Below are 9272 nucleotides of genomic sequence, written 5' to 3' on the forward strand. Positions count from 1 at the left end.
AAACATAATAATTATATTATTGTGGGTTGAAAACCCTATGTACTCACCAGGTTTCCCAACCTGACCCACTCAGTTTATTTATATCACAGGTGTTGATATGAAGTCACATTACACTGAGAGATTAAAGAGATGTAGATCACTAGTGTAAATAAATGTAAGTTTTGTTTATGTTTATGTTTCTGTATTGACGATGACATCCCAAACGTTTTAAAATGAATAAAATACGTTTCTTCGAAAATGTTTTAATAACGTATTTATCGTATTTTTCTGGGAACGAATTCCGCAACATTTTTATTAAAAGAAGAACTCTGATTTTTTTTTTATAAAGCATAAACAAAATCGGTCTTTTCTGGCCGTGAAAATGGGGATGTCTCAGTTGGTATCAGAGCATTAGTTTAAGCGAACTAGGAATATGGATTTATTTCTAGACTTAAACTTAGAATGCTAAGCGATGATTGTGAGGTGTGAGCACTAGATTATTTTAGGAATTGTGCCTAAAATGCTTTTATGTGCTAAATACTTGTGCCTGATATGGTGTTAGTTGTTCGGATCTATGGTCTGTTGCCGACCGGATCTGGAAACCTTATGTGTTTAGGATTCTAAGCATTTAACTACAATATTAGAACTAGCATATAAACGTTTTGGAGTGATAAGGATGATTTAACCGTCAATCCTAAGTAAAGATCTAGATTCACCTTATTCGGTGTATATATCAAGATGGCAAGAACCCATAGCGGAAACGTGAATACAAATGGGAACCGAAACCAGCCCCCAGTGATTGAGCAAATACCGGTTGTGGTAGTCGTTGCTGAGCCAATAACGATGGCCGGAGTGCAAGCAATGATCCAGGCGATGTTGGATCGTCAAATGGAGGAAACCAGACGTTTGCTCCAGCAAAATCGAGAGGAAGCGACTATTCAGATCGAACGGCCCGAGTTGAATGAAGGGCAGACTGAGGAGGAGAACTATAGTGGGACTGTTGGTCAATTCAACCCACCAATAGTTCGACAAAACAACCACGATGACGAAGTCGAGAGGAATGGATGCAAGTACAAGGATTTTCTGACTTGCAAGCCATCGACTTTCACTGGAAAGGAGGATCCCATCGGGGTCATGGATTGGATCTCGGAGATGGAATTAGCTTTCATGACATGCGGTTGTAAGGGAAAACAACAGACCACATTTGCAGTGCGTCATTTTCGAGGAGGCGTTGTACGTTGGTGGAATACCTTGGGGAAGACTCTGAACCCCAATGAGCCCCTGCAACTGACATGGGCAGAATTTCTGGTGCAATTCAAACGTAGGTACTGCTCAGCCCAAAATTTGCTCGAGTTAGAAAACCAATTCCTTACCTTGAAGAAAGGAAGCATGTCTGTTGATGAATACACCAAAAACTTCACGGAGAAAATGGAGTTTGCATTACGTCTTGTTCCGGATGAGCTGACGAAAATCGACAAGTACGCAAAGGGACTTCCATGTGAGTATGCGGTGCCAGTGCGTCAGGCACCTACTTTGGAGGCAGCTATTTGGACTGCCAAGTCGGTTGAGGAGATGATCAAGGGAAGAGCCGCCAACAAGACCGAGGTTGGCGAAAAGAGAAAGTTTGAGGGCTCTGCGAAGCCCGATGAGAAAAGCAAGTCCAGTACAAGGAAGTTTAGAGGTGGAGGGAGTGAAGAAAGATGGTGCGAGAAGTGCAAAAAGAAACACTCTGGAAAATGCGGTGAGGAGGTGGCTTGTTTCAAGTGTGGGAAGCATGGGCATTATGCCAACGAGTGTAAATTCAACAAAAGGGTGTGTTACGAATGTAACGAGGAAGGACACTTCAAGCAAGATTGCCCAAAGAGAGAAGGGGCTACAAAGCCAAATGTGCCGCCAAAACCAAAGGCAAGAGCATTTCAAATGATCCTTGACGAAGCAGCTGACGATGCAAGGAATCAGGAGTAAGGATGGATATATAGAGATCGAGTTATGAAGAAGTCATATAGATAGTGTCACATGATGTAGCCTATTAGAGGCATAATCTAGGGTGAACTTGAACACCCATGTAATCGTTTCAAGTAATAAAATAAAACCTTCGTTTTGTTATCTGATGTGTTGAATGATTGTGTGATTTGCTGCATGGTGACTTGGGAAACTGCGGGACAATACTTGGGACGAGTATGAGTAGGTGTGAATGGTAGTAGAGGCCTATACTACCGGAAGCACAGGACTCACACTTGGATTAGGGAAAGTCACAAGGTTACCAAGAAGCCAGTAATTGATTTCGTTTTATTCAAGTATGTCGTTACCATTGTTTCGGTAATGACTAAGAAGATTGTTGTTATCCCAACCCTAGTGGTCATGTCACATTGAGTCCGAATACGATGAGTAGGTTACGTGGTTTCAAGAACCAAGTTTGATGTAGCGTCCGACTTTAACCAAATAACTGAAATTAAAGCGACCAATAGAAGTATCGGCTCGACGCTAAAGAAGTTGGTAGCTAGAAATGCTACATGTTAAAGTGTGATTATATCACATTAGAACGTGAAGGAAGGCATAGTTTATTTCAGAATTTAACTCTAAAAGACCTAAGTCTAAACGAGCATCACATGATGATACGTCGTAATTTGGAGTCTAATATGAGGTAGAGAGCAGGTGCACGATCAAGTACTGCTTACAGTCAATAAGTCTAAGAGATAGACTTGAAGGAATAAAGAAGTTATAATTGTTACCTAGGATGAAGAGATGACGTAAGGAGTCATTATACGATCCTTGTTTCGTTGATGATTCCGGGACGTAATCATCCTAAGGGGGAGATAATTGTAACGCCCGCAGATCCGGGCTAGTCAATTTAGAGGCAATAGGGGTCGAAAATGACTTTTCGACAAAAGATTATTTAGAATAAATAATCTTAACAGAGTTGTAGAATATTTCACAAGGTTTCCGTACATATAAAGAACGGCGAAATCTGAGTTATAATGAAGAAGTTATGGTCCGTCGAAGTTTTATGGCAAAACCGGCACAGCACCGGGAAGCGTAAATAGTGAATTTACGATGGAAGACTTTTTAGCCTTAGTGATCTAAATGAAATTCATAGAATATGTTAAACTAAGAGCGTCAATAAAAAGAACGCCCAAATCTGACTTCGTATGAGGAAGTTATGATTTTTCTAAGATTCGGCTTAGCAGTGTACAGCCCGAAACTCGAATTTTAGTTCGAGCGGTTTTTGGCTTATGCGACCTAAATGAGAGTTGAATATCTCATTAATAGGAACTCAACGATAAAAAGACAGATGAAAACGGAGTCCGTATGAAGGAGTTATGAATTCTTCACGGTCATTTAACAGTCTAAACGCATCCTACTGTTAAATTTCAGATCAGTCGAGAATTAGCCGATGGAGTCTAAACGAAAGTTGCAGATCTTGATTTTACCTACGCGTGGATATAAGGAACGTCGAAAACGGAGCTCGTATGCGAAAGTTATGATTTTTCTAAGTTTGAAGGCTGATACGCGATAGGGGGTGACGTGGCACCACCAGAATTGGACACGTGGCACCACCAGAAGGGTGCCACATGCACCAAATCGGCGAGTCCATTAGGTTTCTCCACTATAAATAGAGGTGTCGGGTTCCATTCATTATCACACCTTCAAACCCTTCTTTCTCTCTCTAAACTCTCTCTCTAAGCCTCCCTAACCCCCCAAAGCCTAGGGTAACTCCCTAGAACGAGGCAGAAGCCCCGGAGCGCCCGACAGCTCCGAGAAAAGAGCCTTTTGGCTCGAAAACGCTGCTCCAGCGAAGCCCGGTTTTGCGAAAAACCCGTTATAAGTGAGCTACGCCTACGCTAGTTTTAATATAGCTTCTAATTAATTATAGTAACATTATTAGGACCTTAAAATAATTGTTTGGGCTATTATTATGAGTTATATTGAGTGTTATTTAACGCTTATATAATAATAATAATAATAATAGTCAGACTATTAATTTGTCGCGGATATCGGTAGACTAAACCCTAGTGGTGTTGATACTAGGTTTTATCGAAGGAAAGTTGTTTTGAGAGTATCGAAGCGCTGTCCGAGTGTTGAGTCACCACCTTTCAGGTGAGTGCATGGTCCATTTCATCTTACACATAGATATGAAGTATTTTATTATAAATTACGTGCTATGTGTGCATATTGTCTGAATACTTGTTGTCTATGCTGATGAAAGATTTTTATACATGTTTTAAATGATGTAAACTGTATAAAGTATTTTATATCTACAAAATATGTTGGGTAAAACATGGGTAGATGAATAATGAGCGATAAAAGTTGATATAGAGGAACATTAGTAGCATGAACCTAGTGCCCTATGGGTATACATTGGCAGCAGTGGACCTAGTACCCTATAGATGAGCACTGGTAGTTGCGCCACAACCCGTAGATGTTTTAGATCTACGGTAAACGTCCTAGCAGTTGCGCTCTAAGGACAGTATCGGCAGCTGCGCCTAATAGGGAGCCTTATGACCATGATAGTAGCGTTTAAAGGTCAATACCGGTAGAAGCGCTTCATAGAAAATGTCCCAACTCTGGCAGCTGCGCCTAAGTGACAAGATTAGCAGCTGCGCTTGACCAATGTGTCATTGGCAACAATGGACTTCATGTTGTTTCCTTAGGATGATCCTTAGGAATGAATGAATGAGAAATAGCTGATTCTTAGGGTAGACCCTTAAGAATAAAGAAGATAATGGGGATGGGTAATTAGGTTGATTGTTTGATTATTTAAACATAATAATTATATTATTGTGGGTTGAAAACCCTATGTACTCACCAGGTTTCCCAACCTGACCCACTCAGTTTATTTATATCACAGGTGTTGATATGAAGTCACATTACACTGAGAGATTAAAGAGATGTAGATCACTAGTGTAAATAAATGTAGGTTCTGTTTATGATTATGTTTCTGTATTGACGATGACATCCCAAACGTTTTAAAATGAATAAAATACGTTTCTTCGAAAATGTTTTAATAACGTATTTATCGTATTTTTCTGGGAACGAATTCCGCAACATTTTTATTAAAAGAAGAACTCTGATTTTTTTATAAAGCATAAACAAAATCGGTCTTTTCTGGCCGTGAAAATGGGGATGTCTCAGAATAGGCGAAGACTAGGCAATATTCCTACCGAGTCAGAGATTTACCGAGACGCCTGAGGCGAGTCTTCTCACTATACTTTACCTAGTGTGGTAACAGAGTTATGAGATAGAGTATTTTAGAGTTATATGCTAGTGTAATTGCATGTTATTTATGTGCTATGATTTGTTGTGATATGTTCTATGTATGATTTAGCGTTACAGAGTTAGGACCTTCGGGTCCACAGAGTTAGGACTTTCGGGTCCACAGAGTTAGGGCCAGAGGGCCCATAGAGAGTTGGGGCTGGAGGGCCCCACTGAGACACATAGACCTGAGGGTTAACAAAGTTTCAGCCTCGAGTGGCTATTATGTGTTAGAGTGGTATTTTAGGGAACTCACTAAGCATTTATGCTTACAGTGTTATGTGTTATGTGTTTCAGGTTTCTCTCAGGATCACGGGACGGCACCAGCTTGATTGTACACACCAGAGAAAGAGTCATGTTTTGAGGATCCTAGTTTATTATGCAAGTGAAAATGGAGTTATGTTTTGTAATTCGACTATGAATGAGATTTTAAGGAAAGTGTTTTTAAGAATTAAATCATTATATTTAAATGAAAAATTGTTTTGAAATTTATGGTGTTACATTTAGTTTGAGGTGAGTCTTCTCACAATATTTGTGGGTCGAAGGCACCAATATCGGCCAATCAATTTATGTTTATAGGATGCTAGTTGTCTGTGTGACTCTTGTATGTATTATATGTGTTTGTATGTATATCGGGCGGGGCCCGATGCCAGACGAGGTGTGATGAACATGTTGGGCGGGCCCCATCACATGTTACTGACAGATATGTACCATGTGGGGACCGATGTCGAGAGGGGCCTATTATATGTGGCATATGAGGAGATTAAGAAGTCTAGGTACCATGATATGTTGAAGGATGAGATACGGGAGTTTGTGAGCATGTCCAGCTGTAGGACATTGGAGGACATGATATCGAGGTCCCGTAAGCAGGATATTGATCGGGAGACTGTGAGGAAGAGGAATTCGGTTCAGGCTCAGGTGTCATAGGGGTCAACTAAGAAGCCCAAGGTTTATTATTCTCGATCGAGGGCCCAGCAGGACTGGTGCCATTGTAGCAAGTACAAAAAGACACGTGATGATGTTTGCAGGGTGGGTGGTTATAGCTACTTTAGGTATGGCAAGGCAAGTCACTACAACAAGGATTGCACCACCACCACCACCACCATTGTATTTGATCTAATTTGCTTTAATTTCAACCACGGGGGCCACAAAAGGGTCAATTGTCAGAGCTTAGCAGAAGGAGCGGTTGCAACACCCGCTCCAACGAGATTGAGGATCACTGACGGCCGCCAGGGCAAGGCAGATGCACTTCTTGTGAGGAGCCGAGTTTTTCAGTTGATAGCCAAGGAGGCTCGTGCAACGCCAGATGTGGTTACGGATATGTATTTTGTCCTTATTTCATTTGTTGATTTGATTTTTATGGATATTATATTTTTGATGTTATATATGGACGTTCCTAGTGAACGGTGTTCCAGCTTTAGTTCTATTTGATTTGGGCGCCACCCGATCGTTTGTATCTCTTGTGCTCAACAAGATGTTCAGTGACTCTTTTGGGGATATTGATTATCTGTTAGAGGTAGATATCACCGACGATAATCTTGTGTAAGTATCGAGGGTTCATCGGGGTTGTGTTCTAGAGTTATTTAGCAAGCGGTATCCAATTGATTTGGTTACTATTCCTTTCCGCGAGAGCAAGGTTATCATAGGGATGGATTTGTTGAGCCCTAATTGGGGAAATGATTTATTATGAGAAATAGTTAGTTCAGGTTCGAACTCCAAGTGGGGTAGAACAAGTCATCCGTTGTGAGGGTGGTCAGCATGGACCAACTCTCTATTCGGTTGTGAGAGCTACGAGATATCTACAACAGGGTTGTTCTAGTTTCGTGGCTTACATATTGGATACTAGAAAGGAGAGGAAGAAGATGGTTGATGATGTGCCCATCATTAGAGATAACCTAGATGTGTCCCCAGAGGACTTGCCTAGAGTTCCTATGGAGAGGCAGGTTGAGTTCCTTATTGATATGGTTCCAGGTGTGGCTCCAATTGCCAATGCACCTTATCGGTTAGCACCGCGAGAGATGCAAGAGTTATCTATAGAGATGCATGAGTTATTAGACAAGGGTTTTATCAAACCGAGTATGTAACATCCCAAGTCCAGGTATATTCAATAAAACCCTGACCTTGAGATTTTTTTCATTTTTACCCTTAATTGAGAGAAAGTTGGTGAGCGAGTACGCGGGGCGTACTTGAGAGTACGCTTAGCATACTCGTTTGTGTGTTTGTAAAGCGGATGGCCACCTAGTACGCTGGGCGTACCAATGGGTACGTTGGGCATACTAGGCGCAGAATGAAACCCTAATTATGAGAAAGCTCCCTATTTAAAGGACATGATGGCCTCATTTCTGGTCACCATTACCAAACACCAAAACCTCTAAACCCTAATTCTTCGTTGTTGTAGCTGGAGAGTGCATTTAGGAGCTTGTGAGTACATCTTTGTGATCTTGAGGTGGATAAAGAGCTTGGAAGAGAGGGAGTGAGAGCCTAGGAGTTTGGATCTGAGCTTAGCTACGTGAAAGGCTTCCTAAAAAGGTATAAAGCTTAAAGCTTTCTTATCCTTTGCTTTGGTTCATTCATTTGGTGTATTTAGGGTTTTAGTTCCAAAGGTGGAGACTTTATGAGTAAATGAGCTCCAAAGGCCTTGATCTACCCCTTTTCAGTGTATATTGTAATATAGAGTCATAAAAATCCCATCTTGGACGTTAAGAGCGAGCCATGCATGAGATGTGAGCTTCTTAAGGAAAGGGGTTGTGTGTTTTGAGTGTTGGTGACCTTTTCAGCCATGCAAAGGCTTAAAGTCACTGATTTTATGGATTAAGGGACATTAAAGCGACCAGATTTGAAACATGAGTCCATGTCTTAAATGATTAAGACCAAAATCATGAGGAGTGTGAAACTGGGGCGTACACTGGGCGTAACCCCAAGTACGCGCAGCGTAGGGGTCGATCACCCCCGATTTTGTATAGCAGCCGAGTATGCCCAATGTAAAGAGGTGGAACGCGCAACGTACTCCCTGTTGTTGACTTTTAGGGTTTGGTCAAGTTGTGAACTATTGAGCCTATGGAGGGGTAAAATGGTCTTTTACCCTCCTGTGAGTGTAGAAGGGTGAGTCTAGCTTCTTGAGGACCAATATTAATTAGGGATAATTATTATGTGATTAGCAGAGGCTAGACCGGTGGGTAGAGTTCGAGATTTCTAGGTATGAGGTTTTCACTTGCTAGCTTACGAGGTGAGTCTTCTCACTATACTTACCTTGAGTGGTAATTTATGTGTGACCAGAGGGTCTTATGTGTATGTGTTGGGTATTGAGATATCCTGTTATTTGTTCTATGATATGATTACTGTGTATTATATTGAGTTGCTGAGTTGTGGGACCGGAGGGTCTCACTGAGACGCATCGACCGGAGGGTCCTACAAAGTTATAGCCTCGAGTGGCAAATGTATTGTATGTGGTATTTTGGGGAACTCACAAAGATTTATTTTTACCGTGTTATGTGTTATGTGTTTCAGGTAGTTCCGAGGATCGAGGCAAGGCACCGACATGATTGTACACACTGGCCGGAGATTGTTTTTTTATTCTGGGATTGTGCTTTATTTGATGACATTTGAGACATATATGATTTTGAGAATTATGAAATGAGTTTTATTATGTTTGAAAATGAAATTTTTGTTTGAAATTTACGTTGTTACAGAGTAGTTCACCCTAGGGAGCACCGATTATGTTTTTGAAGAAGAATGATGGATCCCACAGGATGTGCACCTACCGGGAGCTGAAAAAGTTAACGGTGAAGAAATGTTATCTGCTCTTGAGGATTGTTGATTTATTCGACCAGTTTCAGGGTGTGTCTTGGTTCTCCGAGATTGGCCTGCATTAGATGAGGATACGATATGAGGATGTGTAGAAGACGATCTTCAGGACTCATTATGGTCATTACGAGTTCATGGTGATTCCTTTTGGGCTCACCAATGCACCAACAACGTTCATCGATCTCATGAACAGGGTGTATAGACCGATGTTGGATCGGTCAGTGATTGTTTTCATT

This window comes from Lactuca saligna, chromosome 1 (genome assembly GCF_052625555.1).
Source record: "Lactuca saligna cultivar CGN05327 chromosome 1, ASM5262555v1, whole genome shotgun sequence".
Taxonomy (NCBI): Eukaryota; Viridiplantae; Streptophyta; class Magnoliopsida; order Asterales; family Asteraceae; genus Lactuca; species Lactuca saligna.